Here is a 16,291-nt window from a genome sequence, read left to right on the forward strand (position 1 = left end):
TTTCACTGTTCAGATTCTTCTGCACAATAACGTTCACTCCTGAAGTCACACGGAGTTAAATACTGTCTGAGGACGTAATTGAAAACGGAGCCGGGCTTGTTCTTCTTCTTTGGATTTTCATGACAGTTGATCATTAACTCTTTAGCGCCAACTACCGAACAACGGCATTTATCAGAAACAGCGTGTCTCCAGTCAGGCGTGTTGCTCTATAGGTCAGCGAAAGAGAAAACATTTGTACTCTGTGTGTGTGTGTGTGTGTGTGTGTGTGTGTGTGTGTGTGTGTGTGTGTGTGTGTGTTTGTTGGTAGATAGGTGTGTTTTCTTGACACTTCAATAATGTATTTATGTAGGCTAATTGTCTTGTCTGACTGTCTTGTCTGACTGTTGGGGGATGACCTGCAATGTGCCACTAAATCACATACTTCTCTTATGTGTGAAGCTGTTTTTATCAATAAAAAAGCACTAAATTTTCTACAATTAAATGATTTTTTGCTTCTTCCTGGTTGTTTCTGCTCTGACAGTGCTGGAACCTGCTTTCTGTGTCTGGTGGGTGTCACAATATGACACCAAAACTGAATGACTGGTGAAAAACAAACAAAGGGTGAAAACAGAGTGATAAACAAACTGTAATGAGCATTATTAAGAATTATTGGCTGAAGACTGTATTCTTCATCATTTCTGAAATCAGGTGTGTTTACTCACCTCAGTAATATAGTGTAGCCTATGTTAAACTGATATTTTGACGTAGCTGTTTGTTGGAGGTTCTCTGGAAGCAGGTGAGTACCTTCTGTAGTGCAGCAGGATGCTCTGTGATTGGCTGTAGCTGTGTCTCAGCTCTCCCAGGTGAGAGCAGGTAAGTGTAGGTGAGAGGACTCTTGTGCAGCCGTCGCTGTCTGAGGTGCTGAATTGACACACTGGCAGAGATGCTGACTCTGTCCTGTGTGCTGAATCATGGTGGAGCAGCCATGAGGCTGCATCCTGACTAAGAGCACCTTTACCCACAGGTCACACCGACAACAGCAACTTATTAATCTTTGTAAAGCTGCACAGTCAGTGAACAAACCCACATGTCACTATGACTCTATGATTTCATCTGTCCATTATCTTGGCACAGTCCTCAGCATCTATGAGACTAACTTGCAGCTGCAAAATCTAATATCATAAAACGTGTGTAAATAGTTTGTTAATGTGTTGTAAAGAACATACAGCGTTACCTGAGTTATCAATTAATCCAAGAAAAGTTTATACTTTCATTATCAATAATAAAGGTCTCTCTGAAAACAAACTATAATTTACCATCAGCTTCCGTTTTTTTTAAATCACAGCTGGTGTCAGTTATTCAAGCTTTTTATACATCTACTTCTCAGTTATATAATAAACAAACCCAAATGTGAGTTGAATGCAAGACTAGAGTAATTCTACACTGTAGTATTTACAGTTTTACTTGAGTAAAAGATCTGTGTACTTTTTTCACCGCTAGTCAATACCAACAACTTTCTTATTGTAACTAAACTCTGAACTATTAACCTATGAATAAGGCTATGGGCACCATGAACTCGTTTGTGAGCGACATCTTTGAGCGCATCGCCGGTGAGGCCTCCCGTCTGGCTCACTACAACAAGCGCTCCACCATCACTTCCAGGGAGATCCAGACCGCCGTCCGCCTGCTGCTGCCCGGTGAGCTGGCCAAGCACGCTGTGTCTGAGGGCACCAAGGCCGTCACCAAGTACACTACCTCCAAGTAAACAGTCCTGCTGAGAAATAACCAACAACACAAAGGCTCTTCTAAGAGCCACCCACTTTATCTAAAGAGTTCTTCCTGTTGTCTTCAAAGTTTCAGTAACTGTAGAAAATTATAGTAGCCTATATCTAGGCATTTGTGACCTTTAGTTCAATTAATTTAAAGATAGGGCTCGTCCGGGATTTGAACCCGGGACCTCTCGCACCCTAAGCGAGAATCATACCCCTAGACCAACGAGCCATATTTTATGTGGAAAAAGAATGGAATAAGAATTTCCCCTATTCTTTCCAAACCTGCAGTTAAACTCCACACTGTTGATGTGGCAGCTTAAAGACCCATTGTTATCCGGTCAAACAGCGCCCTCTGCTGCACAACATTTTACATCCCATTCAGCACGTGTCCTCTGAGCTCTGCAGCGGACTGTGTTGATCGGGTGTCCGCACTAAGTTCCGTATCGATATGGTGCTCCTGGGGGAGCCTGGGAACATGGATTTGTAATATAACAATAGACTTTTCCCCAGAAATGAATGATAACTCACTTAAGTAATACAACTTTTTTTCATTTGGAAATTCTGATGACTTTGAGTTTGGTGTTCGTCCAGTTGAATTCTGACAGCAGTTGTATGTAATTTGCTGCAACTGACTGCTGGCTGTGTGCACCATGTACTGTGCAACAATCAGCCAAAACATTAACACCAATCAACAGGACTCAAAAGATCAACACCCCAGTGCCAGACACTATAGGACGACCCCACAGGTCCCGTGTCGGTGCCTTAACAGGTCAGAGCCACGTCTGATTCAAGCAGGCCTGACCTTTGGATCGGGGGTACCTCTGGGGTACCAGCACATTCCATGCATGATCGATCAGGTTAGAATCTTGGGATTTTGGAGGCCAGGTCGATGTCTTGAGTACCTAATCACATTCCTGAACAGTTTTTTGCAGTGGAGCATGGGACATGGTCCTGCTGGGGGGGGGGACAAGTACTTTCCCTCATTCCTGTGAGGGTGATTAATTGATCTGTATTTGGGTGGCTGACACATGTACACATGTCAGTTGACATCCACATCCACATTGATGCCAGGAACCAAGGTTTCCAAGCAGAATCAATGTTTTTTGATTCTTTTGTCACTAGTGTTAGGTTTTCGAGTGATGATTATATGTCCCCTCATTTGTGACCTTGAATCTTTTGATTTAAAATCTGGGCTCGTCCGGGATTTGAACCCGGGACCTCTCGCACCCTAAGCGAGAATCATACCCCTAGACCAACGAGCCATATTTACCATGGAAAAAATAAGGTTTCACATTTCCAGCCCTGTCATTTCCAGACGTGCAGTTAAACTCCACACTGCTGATGTGGCAGCTTGAAGACCCATTCTCATCTGGCCAAACAGCGCCCTCTGCTGCGCAACATTTTACATCCCATTCAGCACCTGTCCTCTGAACTCTTTACAGTATTCTCCTGTAGAGCTCCGCCTCGTCATCTGTGACATTATTTTGAGTATCTAACATTAACATCTGCTGCATGTCTCATGGTACCTGTGAGCCAGCCTCACTCATACAGACCTCAACTCGAAAACTCCCTTTCGAGTCTCCCTAGTCCTTCTGACACTTTTAGTGTTGCGTGTCCTTTTCTGAGGTTTCATCACAGATGAAAGTTTTCATGGACAGTTTATTTGTTAGATGAAAGTGATTCAGCTGAGGATTGTAACAGATCTTCTTTAGTTTATTTATTTATTTATTTCCAGATTTCCGTGATTTGAATTTGTAAAAGTTTGGAGCTGTATGATGTATTTGTAGCTACAGCACATTTTCTTAGTGGTAATTCTCCACCACACTCAACACCCACTCCTGCTCATTTTAAAGTTCAATAAAGTCCATCAGTCTCTGCAGTCATCAGATCAGACATTTCAGGTCACAAGAATGAGCATAAAACACGTTCCTTTGAGATCTTTGTGCATTTTTACTGCGGTTTGCCACAGCTTTCTGTTCTCATTAGTTTCAATGAGGAATGCTAAAAGTGATCAAGAAGCTACAGTGATACTTATAAGAACTAATGTTCTACACAGTGAAATGACCAGCTCATATTATTTTCACAGATAAAGATTACAAGTTGTTCATACTAAATATTAGTTATCAGCCTCTAAAGGAGAAAGTTTTTTTGTCTTCAACCTCAATATTTTCTCCTGAACGTGCACACACTTGATCCTTCTTCAGTTTATGGGGTTGCCTTTCCTTTTCTGAGATTTTATCAGAGATGAAAGTTCTCATGGGCTGTTTATTGGTCAGGTGATTGTGATCCAGCTGAAGATTGTATCTGGTCTTCCTTTTTTCCAGATTTTCATCATTTGGATTTGTAGGTTTTTATAAAGGTTTGAAGCCTTATAACGTATTCATACAGTTTGTCTTTGTGGTTTTCTCCAGGCTCTGGTGGACTTCACAGACTTCCAAATATATATGAAGATCCACTTCATCCCAGTTTATCTAACACAACTTCATTCTTCCAACTCTCTCTTGTTCTCACTCCTGAGAAGTAAATCAACTCAGCCTCCACCACTGGCCACCACATTCGCTCCCATGTTTGCAACAGTTGTAACCATTTCCTCTTCCAAGACCCTCTTATATCCATCCCAGACAAGCATTAATGGACAACCTCGAGCCCCATGTTTATCCCCTTCTCTCATTTGTTTATCCTTCCTCAACATTCTGTATTTCCCTGTCCTATTAAACCTTTACAAATCGCTTGGTCATGGTACAGTCCTTGCTAGTAAACCAGTTTAGTAATTGGCTTAAGTCTGGGAGCAGGACCACACCTCACTACTTATACCTAATTTTCCTCCCCACACAATGTGTTTCCGTTTTCTTTCTCGCAATCAAAATTTTCATTGCTTTTTAACATAAAAATCATTAACTAGATCGTATTTAAGTAGGCCCTTGTTTCCGTTTTCTTGACCCACCCTCACTTTCCCTCCAAGTCATCCTTCCGTTCAATACCCTCCTCCCTCGGCATTGTTGTCATCCACTCCCCTCGACCCCATCACAATCCAAGCACCCCTACCCACTAAGCAAATCCGCAAAATCTGTCCAGTGTTTCCATATCAGGTACGAGTTATTCATGCTGTCCCCAAATACAATAACATGATTGCCCAGCAGTCCACTTTCATGTTATAGGCGCAGTTGATATTAACACTTGACACATTCCGTGCTGGAACTATACTGCGTACTATGAACTCCTGAGACTAACCTTTCAAGCCAGCCTGAACAGGGGTCAGTGTACTGGTCCCTGATGCGGTGTTAACTCTTCACACTTACCCAAAGAACTAGACTGAGGTTAAGCATTCACAGATGTGGGCCTGGGTCCACAACGCGAAAGCCCCCTTGGTTCTTTCAAATTTCCTTCCGGCCCAACTTCTTCCCTGCTAGGACTCATTAACTACTTCATCTCTATCATCACCCAAGCTTGATTAACCATGCAAGACGGGGCTAAACCGTAGCACCAGTCCCAAAATTCTCCCAGAACGACATCCCCTTTTGTGATTATCACACTAAGCCAGGAGTCATCCAACCGTACACAAACTCAGCCACCTCCACCCCTCGTTCACAACCAGTGAAATGTACCCAGTCTCTATAGCACCCATCCTTTTCGGGGCACTATTGCATTCGCTTAACAACATGCTATTAATGCAGCCACTCACCCTGGCCTCAGACCTGCACCAATTCATCAACCCGAGCGTCCCATATCCTCAATCGCCAGCTCTTGCTTTCCCATTATTAATTCTTGAAATTCTGACAATTGGCACCAGCCTCCGATCTTCTTTCGACTGTTTTACTTGGGTTGTCTCTTTGCAGGGAACCACTCTAACCGTTTATAGGCAGAAAATTCTTGATCTCATTAAAATTCCAGGGCGCTGTCTTCTTCAGTAAACATCACACATATGCGCAATGAACCAAACAACATCTGAAACTCCCATGCACTCTTGAAGTTCTCTTGGTGACTTTATACGAAGCCAAGTTCACGAAGAGACAACACCCCGACTTAGTCTTACTCCCGGGATTTCTCCTGCATTCCTGCCTTCGACCCAACACATTCATCATCACGCTTGCCTACTACCCAGAAACCCAGCCTTCATCCCTCAACCCTATTATTATGTTGATCTATTCTGTACAACATCTATTGCACGTCTGTCCATCCTGGAAGAGGGATCCCTCCTCAGTTGCTCTTCCTGAGATTTCTACCGTTTTTTTCCCCAATTAAAGGTTTTTTTTTTGGGGGGGGGAGTTTTTCCTTATCCGCTGTGAGGGTCCTAAGGACAGAGTGATGTTGTATGCTGTATAATAATGGCATACATACAACATAATAATAATAATAACAATAATAAAATATTTTCATGTATCTAATCAAATCATTTATATCAGCCAGCTCTCTGCTGGGACATGATATTTTGAAAGTACTGTCATTTATGCAGTAGATAAGTCTAAAGTACTGTATACTTTGTACATGAATACCAGCCTTTTTATATTTAGGCCTACATTTATTCTTTAATTGTGTTAGATTGTATGATGTTCAAATGACTTGTTATTTTATCCTTTTTCATTTGACAGTTCTGATCACTTTCAATTTGGTGCTTGTGCAGTTGAATTCTGACCGTAGTTGTTATATGTAACAATAGGCTGTTGGTGTGTTACAGATATTATATATCCAGGCTTTTGTGACCTTGAATTCAATTAATTTAAAGGTAGGGCTCGTCCGGGATTTGAACCCGGGACCTCTCGCACCCTAAGCGAGAATCATACCCCTAGACCAACAAGCCATGTTCTCTCTGGGACAAAGGAGGTTTCACATTTCCAGCCCTGTCATTTCCAGACGTGCAGTTAAAGTCAACAGCGCTGATGTGGCAGCTTCAAGACCCATTGTTATCTGGCCAAACAGCGCCCTCTACTGCACAACATTTTATATCCCATTCAGCACTTCTCTGAGCTCCTCACTTTTGAGTGAATGTTATATGTCCCCTCATTTGTTACCTTGAATATTATTGATTTAAAACCAACGAGCCACATACCTGTCATCTGAGCTCCTCGCTGTATTCTCCTGTAGAGCTCTGCCTCATCTGTCATGTTGAGTAGCTGACATCAACATCTGCTGCATATGTTAAAGCCACAGTGAATTTCTCCCATCTAACGCTGAAATAATATTGCATTCAAATGGATAGCGCACTCTAGTGCCTCACTGTTTCAGACATGTAGCTATTGCAACAATGGTAGCCAATGTGTACCAAAAAGCTATAACATTGATGAAACCATTTCATCCGATACTTCATGGAGTATTCATTCAGGCTCCTACACAGATACGCCACGCAAGTTGACAAACCCCCTCCTCACCATGCTGGCTGTGTTTACAATGTAGGACAGTTGGGGCGGGTGTAAATCGAAACAAACCAATCAAGTCTTGTCTTTTTACAACTGACAATTGACTCAACCTCACACACCTCATCCCTCTCCTCGCATCACTGCGCCGCTAACAGCAGCTAACAGCTGCTAATGGCTAACAGCTAACAGCGCAGTTAACAGTGCTTACAGCTGTTAGCAGCAAGCGCCGCTGTTAGCTGTTAGCGCTGTTAGCTGTGATTGCATTACCTTTCTCCTTCAGCAGCTCTTTCCACCTGGGAAAGGCTACCCAGCTGTTGACCCTCGTTTTTTGAATTCGCCGGTCACGTTGCCTTTTTGATTCCTTTTTGCACTTTCTTGGCCACGAGGATTCTGTCTCCCGTGATCCTGCATTATGCTCAAAGAGTGGGACTTTGTTATGCTGCAGTAGTGCCAGAGTAGTAGCGAAGCGCCTCTTGCTCCTCTCCTTCGGATTCTCAGTCACGCAGCACACTGGCCTGGCTCTCAACGAAAACGCAGAATAAGTCCGATTATTGGTGGAGGTAATAGTAACCCAATAATTACATATTTATGAATGCAGACATTGCGTTTTGCCAATAAACAACTGAAAATGTTACACAATGTCCCTTGAAGGTACCTGTGAGCCAGCCTCACCCATACAGACCTCAAGTCAAAAACTCAAACTCACTCTGTCAAGTTTTTTCTACCGTTTTGTTCATCCAGCTGGCTGTTTTCACTGTTTTCAGCTTTTAAATAATGTTCATTGTAGTGGTAGTGGAGTGGTGACTGTAGTGGTATAGCCTGCTGTGGATGGCTCTCGTCTGTATGTGTGATGACGCGTGACCTCAGACTGCTACACCTAATAAAAACACTACATTTGCTGATGACATAGCATCTCATCATTTTTATACCAAGGTCCATGAAGTTAGAGCCTGGGATACCTTGGAAGAGCAAGTCTGAGTCCTGTTTCAGAGACATGTTGCCATTTTTAACTTTGCACATGATACACACCAAATTAACAGTTTATTTCTCTTTTTCTTACCTGAGGAGGATCTTACAGATTCAAACGCTGCCTTTAAAGGAGAAACAAAAGAAATAAACGATTTATTTGGAGCCCACAGTGCTCAGACCTCCTTTGTGCCCTGTAGTGAACTATTTTTTGTCTTGCACCTCAATATTTTCTCCTGGATGTGCACACACTCGACCCTTCTTCAGTTTATGGGGTTGCCTTTCCTTTTCTGAGGTTTCATCAGAGATTAAAGTTCTCACGGGCCGTTTATTGATCAGGTGATTGTGATCCAGCTCAAGATTGCATCGGGTCTTCTTCTTCTCCAGATTTTCATCATTTGGATTTGTAGGTTTTCATAAAGGGTTGGAGCTTTATAATGTATTTATACAACAATTTGTCTTTGTGGTTTTCTCCAGGCTCTGGTGGACTTCCCAAACTTCCAGATACCAGAGGCTGATCACAGGCCATGCCTATAATTCTCTCTCCTCTCTTCTCCACGTTCAACACCAACACCTGCTTTTCTCAAAGCCATCAATCTGCAGTCATCACATCAGTCATTTCACTTCACAAGAATGAGCATAAACAGATTCCTTAAAATCTGAGGTCTTTGAGGATTTGTGGGATTTTGAAATTTTGTCATTACACACTTTTTTTTTTTAGCATTTTTATTGCATTTCCTGTGGCAGTGACAGTTGATTCCACAGCTTTTGATGAAGCATTGATGTTACTTGAGGATTTATCAGTCAAGGAGTTCTAGGGAAATTGATCAAATGCTGATCAACATTCAACCCTGCAGCTGCTTTCTTGTAGTCTCCAAATACCGGTGAAGCGTGCTCCCTGATGACGTCACCTTTGGGGAAAAAAAACCTCTATGGATGAAGGGACCTCCCGCCGGGTGCGGTGGCGCGCGCCTGTAATCCAAGTTACCGGGAGGCTGAGGCTGGAGGATCGTTTGAGCTCAGGAGCTCTGAGCTGCAGCGGACTGTGTTGATCGGGTGTCCGCACTAAGTTCCGTATCGATATGGTGCTCCTGGGGGAGCCCGGGACCACCAGGTCGTCTAAGGAGGGGTCAACCGGCCCAGGTCGGAGACGGAGCAGGTCAAAGCCCCCGTGCCGCTCAGTAGTGGGATCGCGCCTGTGAATAGACGCTGCAGTGCAGCCTGGGTAATACAGCGGGACACAGTCTTTTTACACTGTCTATACTCAACAACAATGTCTGCACATGTTAAAGCAGCTTCATCACTGCTTCTTCATTTTATTCTTTCCATCAAAACCCTCACAAACCACTTCTCTGTTTCTTTGTCCTACAGCGCCTCCACCTGGAGGAGAGGAGCAATGACCATCAATCACACCAGTCAGTGCAGCACCACAGACAGACTACTGTCAGCTAACTGTGTTTTTATTTCACTTATTCAGTGAATATGATGGAGAAGAGAGAAGTTCCTCCAGGAATGATAATCAGACACAACATCAGAGCTGCAAACATTTAATACAGTCTGTTACTTTCTTCTTTCTTGTTGTTATGTTGTCAGTGTGTGTGTCTAATATCAGCTTTTAAACTGCTTTGTTATTTTCCTTCATTCATCATGTCTCCTCCAATTTAAAGTTGAACCATTTACCTGCTGGAAAACAGTTGCAGAGTATCCACACCAACATGGATTTGAAACATGACAATAGACTTTTTCACAGTGAAGATTCTCGTGAGAATAATACAATGAATGTTGGCTCTCTGTCACACTGTCATGGTTTACTGTGACCCATGAATACATACATCCTCCCATCTTCTGACCTCTCTGCATGTTTACGTCCCTGCACACTGCACACACTAAACAGGGTTGCGTCATTATTTTCCTCCACACCAGAAACCAGTCAGGCCTCCTGGACACCTACAAGCATTATGTAGTTTCATTAATACGGTTGACATACCATGTTGCTCTGTGTAAAGGAAACAAAGGGTTTGAGTTTGTGATATGCTGAATATGGATAATGCCCTTCCATGTGCCCAACTGATGTTTTGTAATGCTTCAGAACCCTTTGAGTTCACTGATTCTTTGTTAATAGGCTATGCCACTTCGGGGTCACATGGTAAATAAGATGTATTGAAGTGGAAATGCATGTTAATGTTATGTTATGTTAATATTAATTAATTGCAAGGAAAATTGTACCAGATCAATTTATCTATTCATTTAAAAAAAAAAAAAAAAAATTGCAAATAAACAATAAAAATGGCTGCCTCACTGATAATACTAATTAAAACTTTTTTGTTAATCAAATCTTTTATATCAGCCAGCTCTCAGCTGGAACACTCAATTTTGAATTCAAATGTAGCCTTTAGTACATCTCTGAAATACCATCAGATATGTGACATTATATTTTTATATGGTAACTTTGTGGTTTGTGGTATTTATTTATTTATTTATTTATTGTAGTTATTTGCAGCACTAAAACATAATACCTGATATTATAAGGACCTTAAGATGGGTCCTGCTTTATTACCTGACCTTGATGTCCTGTCCTGAAGAAGGCCCCGTTGTAAAAAAGACTTTCATTATTTTAACATTCGTGGGGCGGCATAGCTCAGTCCATAGGGACTTGGGTTGGGAACTGGAGGGTCGCCTGTTGAAGTTCCCGTCCGGACTGAAATATGGAGCGTGGACTGGTAGCTGGAGAGGTGGCAGTTCACCTCCTGGGCACCGCCAAGGTGCCCCTGAGCAAGGCACTGAACCCCCCAATCACTCGAGGCAGCCCGCTCTGACATCTCTCCACTTAGTGCATAGGTCCGGTTTGTGCGTGTGTGTATTTGGACCTGTGTGTAATTGACAGAGTGAAAAACAGAATTTCCCCTCGAGGATCAATAAAGTATATAAAAATTAATAGATATATATTTACATGTTGCAAATTTCTAAATTTAAATATTTATCCACCACTGCAAATCTTGAGTTATGTAATGTTAGTACAGAAACCATTCACATTGCACAGAGCATGTGAGGAATGAGGGACAACTTTGAGGAGCGCGCAGACTGTTTCAGAAACTTGTTGCCATTTTTAGCTTTCCCCATCCTCTTCCGAGGTTCATCTCAGATGAGAGTTCTCATGGACTGTTTAGTCGTCAGGTGATTGTGATCCAGATGAAGACCAGATCTGATATTGTTGTCACCCTTTTTACTGATTATTGTCACTTTGATTTGTAGATTTGCTCATTTTTGGTCTTCATTTGCCGATCTGACAGTTGGGGCACAGACGTACCGCTCCAGCAGGGCACTGAGTCTTGCTTGAAGACAGAACTTCTTCTGACTGCGCGCAGGGATAAACTTAGAGGGCGAAGCCTGTACGAAATAGAACTGACGGAGGATGATCTTGTATTTTTGCCGATGTCTGTAGGTCTGTTGAATGTGTTCTTAATGAGTGTGAACCTCACTGCGGTGAGGGAATACTGAACAGCGGGAAAGCGTGAGTGCTACACATGTAAGGTAGGTGAGGTCATGTCAAAGTGTGCTGATTATTTCAGCCTACTGTGTATTTTGTAGGCTATGTTCCTGACTGAATTAGAGGGGAGAAAAGACACAGAAGAAGGCCATGATTTACTTCCGGGTGTGTTTGGCGCGCAAGCAGCAGTGAGAAAGTGAGTTTTGATTTCATGATTTGAACAATTTATAGGAGTTCATGTAACAATATTCCAGTTGTTCATGAATGTACATTGACTGTGAATTAACACTTTTTCATGTAAAGTGTGTGTTGTGTGGCTCAAGAAGTGTATTTATTGGTGTTTATGTATTTTTTTTTTTTTACTTTTACTCGGAACTGAGCCACTACCGTTGACTTTAGATACCATTTGTTGCCTCGATAGCACCTTGTGATGATGATGCTGACACTGTTTCTTGATACTGTTAAGAGTTAACAGACAGTTAACAGACATATTCGCTTTGTTTTTTGAAAAGCAAGCCTAAAGCTATTTGTTGTTGTTGTTGTTGTTGTCTCATTCCCCCGCCTTTTTTGGAACCAGAAAATAACGGGAGTAAAATCCCTGATTTTCCTCTCCTCTGGGAACCCTGGAAATAGCAGCTTTCGTCAGGAGTTCCTGCAGCTCCGACTGGAAAGCGAGGCAGTCTGTCCAGGATGACAGGATGGTTTCCAGTATCCCATTGTACAGCGGGGTTGGGGAGGCAAACTGCGGTGTGTAGCCTCTGTTTATCAGTCTGCTCATCCAGCTGTCCATTGAACATACACGCTGCCACTCTGAGTAATGCTCTGAGAACGGGTGTACCTGCATCTGTTGTGCTGCGGTTGCCATGGAAACGAGCCAAATCAGAGCCCTCTCTGTCATTGCGTGGTCCGGGGAGCTGGCTTTGAAAGGGCTGAGTGGAAGCCCTGGGAGGCTGGAATACACACGGACCCACTATGGCAAGCCGTTTTAACATTTAATCGCTAGACTGGGTATTCATTACTGATATCTGCAACATAATTTTGCCTAGTCAAAACTCTTATTCAAGATACCTGTAATTAGATTTTGCCTAGTCAAAACTCTAATTACAGATATCTGTAATTCAGTTTTGACTATAAGATTCAAACTACTTTTGCCATTCGTGTGTATGGGGTTTGTCATTATAGATATCTCCAATGTAGTTGCGGATATCTGCAATTGTTATTGCGGATATCTGTAGCCTAATTCCAGTTTGAGATATCTACAATTTAATTTTGGCTAGTCATAATTCAAGTTCAAGATATCTTTAATTATCATCAACTGAAGATGGTCCTTTCTAGATATCTTGAATTGAGTTTCAGATAGTCATAATGACGTTGCAGATATCTTGAATTCGAATTATGACTAGTCAAAATGACGTTGTAGATATCTGTAACTGAATTATGACTAGTCAAAATGACGTTGTAGATATCTGCAACTGAATTATGACTAGTCAAAATGACGTTGTAGATATCTCAAACTGGAATTATAGATAGTCATAATGTAATTGTAGATATCTATAATGACAAACCCCATACACATGAATGGCAAAAATAGTTTGAATCTTACTAGTCAAAACTGAATTACAGATATCTGTAATTGTAGTTTTGACTAGTCAAAATGATGTTATAGATATCTGTAATTCAGTTTTGACTAGTCAAAATGACGTTATAGATATCTGTAATTCAGTTTTGACTAGTCAGAATGACGTTATAGATATCTTCAATTAAAATTCATACTAGTCACAATGACATTACTACTAGTCAAAATGACGTTGTTGATATCTATAATGGTAATTCCGGATAGTCAAACTTAGCGATTAAATGTTTAAACGGCTTGCCATAGACCCACAGCCTGCTGCCGGGGAGGAGGTGCGTAATGAACGCAGGCAGCAGCATGTTTAGGGTAGGGTGACCATATTTTGATTTCCAAAAAAGAGGACACTCGCCCCGGAGATAGCCTACTTAAATGATACTCGCAGTTTACTCAAAGATGCCTTATAATTTTAATATATTTAAAGTTTATATGTATGGATAGAAAATTCAGTTACATTACAAAATAATATCTCTCAAAGACTTTAGAATTTAGATAGGCTGCTGACATCATGGTGTGAAAACGCAGCCGAACAGACCATCTGGGCTGATGGGCGCCTCAAGGAGGTCCTTCTTCGATGCTTCAGGGATGCAACCACAGGTTCCTGGTTCATGGTCTGCCACGCTGCGATCCGAGCCTGAGAGACAGCGATGCAGGCGCACAAGGTGAGGGTGGCACTGGCAACGTTGCTGATCTCCGAAGCCACATCGGGGGTAGCTCTGTGGTCTGAGCGGCCAGCTTTGTCATTGAGAAGGCCAGCAGTGAGATGTTGTTGGCCACCGCTGACGTTTGGAAGGCGCACTGATAGGCTCGGTTGGCCAGACAAGTGGTCAGTTGGTCCTTGGAGGACGGCGGTACCGGCCATCGTCCCACTGCTGCTCAACCCGCACCGAAGTAAGCCGTGAGGTTAGGCTCCAAAGGCGGAATCGGAGGGAAGCCATGGTCAGTGAGACCCTCCACCTTAGTGATGGGCACGTAGGTGGAGACAGGTGCCTTTAGGTTTCACGGCTCCGTCTGGACCAGCAGAAAATCCCCGCACATCTCGTCTGGAGGAGCGGCTCCCTGCGCTGGCGGAACAATGAGTTCTTTGTAACCGACGGCTATCGCCAGCAGGGATGTAGACACGGAGAAGGAGACCCCAGGATCCCCTGGGTGTAACATTACATCTGTTGAGCAACCGCCAAGCTCCGGCTTCCCCGACAAGGGAAGGAAAGCGAGGGGTGAGCTGCATGATCATGGATGGAGGGAGCAGAATCGTCCGAATCCAGCCCCTCAGATGGGTCCAGTATCTCCAGGGCTTCATCGGCCTCGTATGACTCCTGCACTGGCCACAAATCTCCGGCAGCAGCGGCGAAAATGTCAGCTCTTTGCTGCTTCTCAGCCTGTGGAAGGAGAGCACAGTGCGGGCATGATGACTGCGGAGTGAGAGCCAGGCCGGCGTGTTCCAGTCCCAGGCAGTTGTCACAGCGGTCGTGAAGGTCGAAGTTTCTGATGATAGTGGACAGGCAGGCTGGGCAGGTCCGGTCGCCGTCTGATGTCCTCCTGGAGGTCATCATGAGTCTCATCTGAGTTAGGTTTCGTTCGTCTCCGCCCTGAGCCCCTCCTACCAGACAAGCATGCAAGTATTTTATCCTACTTGGTTCTATTTCTCCCTCTCTGGGAGCCTCAGCTCTCCCTCACCGCGCAGCAGCCCTCCCCATCCCTCCCTCGCGGACCCGCACATACTCCCAAGCCTCGGCTCTCCCTCACTGTGCAGCAGCCCGCCCTGCACATACCCCCGAGGCTTGGCTCTCCCTCTCCGCGGAGAGCCCTTGGCTCCACTCCCACAGTCGACCCTTGCGCCCTCCAGCCGGGCCTGGCCCTACCTCACCCTTCCCCTCCCTCTGGGGCTCCGGGGAACCGAGTTCTGTCTTCTTTTTTTTTGGGTTTAGCCATGTAGGCAGTTGTAGCCAATGCTGGAATAGCTATTTTACCTGGTGCACTGTTCGCCATTGCCGCTTGCTCTCCCCTTCTGCCGGCGGCACAGGAACACGCATATGCAGTAGAACAGCCAATAGGAACGCAGTGATCTGAGCTGACCTTTGATTGGTTGATGCACATCGGCACGATACTGATTCTTTAGAGGCTGAACACAGAGCCATGGTGAGGTGCAGAAACCTATTGTTTGTCTCAGACCACTTGATTTACATTATGCTTAGAGGATATTATAAAATTTTTACTCAATTATACCAAAACAATGTTGCCTACTGGAGCTTTAAGTGTTTGATTAGTAACTGTAATGTGATTACTGCATTTAGGGACAGTAGTGCCTTACACTACTCCTTACTGAAAAAAGCCATTTCGCGTTACCCCAAACACTGCCAATAACACATCACGGCTCCCCCTAGTGGCCACAAATTGGTCCATGCACCCTTAATACACCTTTGGTTTTGATGGAGTCTGTACTACCATAAAACTTAAATTAAAAGCCAAGCCCCAATTAAACGCTGATTTCCTTTTATTACCTGGGTCAACACATTCTTACTCCAATCTCGTCACATATGGACATTTGGTCATGGACTTTCCATGTAGGCATATGACATGCAAGGTACCCTGGATGCGTTTGGTGTTGATGTTATGGAACGCCATGTCAACTTCAGCCTGTTACATGTATTGTGTGTTTTCAAAACACACTTCCATTTTCACAGGAAATGTACAGTTTGCGTATAGCCTCTTACAAAATAAACCTACTACACCACAAATTGCCATTTTTTTCCTTCAACAAACAACGCACGTGGTTACGTTTAGCCAACACATGCATGTGGTTAGTCTTAGGCAACAAAGCAAGTAGTTGGGTTTAGAAAAAAAACTGGGTTTGGCTTTACCATTATATGGAGAGAAAACACTGGCCTCCCAGGTGAAAGTCAGTGGTTGTTGGACCCATCCACCACCTCTTCCACCCTCTCTGCTCGGACTTTTCACTGACACTGGAAGTCACTGCCCAGACGCTGTTATTCAGCGACTTTGGAAGGAGACTCAGTGTGGCTACATGTTTTGACAAATTTAGGCAGGTCTCAAGTAGATACCAGCTCTGGTTGCCATTCACCCTCCCAGATTTTTTTTTATG

General features: G+C 43.6%; 3 non-coding genes across 3 annotated transcripts; all 3 read right to left on the reverse strand.

The window, feature by feature from the left end:
• Positions 1 to 1,908: 1,908 nt before the first annotated feature.
• On the reverse strand, positions 1,909 to 1,980 carry trnap-agg (transfer RNA proline (anticodon AGG)). Its single transcript has one exon. It is a non-coding gene; the product is annotated as a tRNA-Pro (tRNA).
• A 961-nt stretch (positions 1,981 to 2,941) lies between these two features.
• Positions 2,942 to 3,013, reverse strand: trnap-agg (transfer RNA proline (anticodon AGG)). Its single transcript has one exon. It is a non-coding gene; the product is annotated as a tRNA-Pro (tRNA).
• Positions 3,014 to 6,477: 3,464 nt separating this feature from the next.
• On the reverse strand, positions 6,478 to 6,549 carry trnap-agg (transfer RNA proline (anticodon AGG)). The gene has a single exon. It is a non-coding gene; the product is annotated as a tRNA-Pro (tRNA).
• Positions 6,550 to 16,291: the final 9,742 nt, after the last annotated feature.

Source organism: Epinephelus lanceolatus, chromosome 5, assembly GCF_041903045.1.
Source record: "Epinephelus lanceolatus isolate andai-2023 chromosome 5, ASM4190304v1, whole genome shotgun sequence".
Lineage (NCBI taxonomy): Eukaryota > Metazoa > Chordata > Actinopteri > Perciformes > Serranidae > Epinephelus > Epinephelus lanceolatus.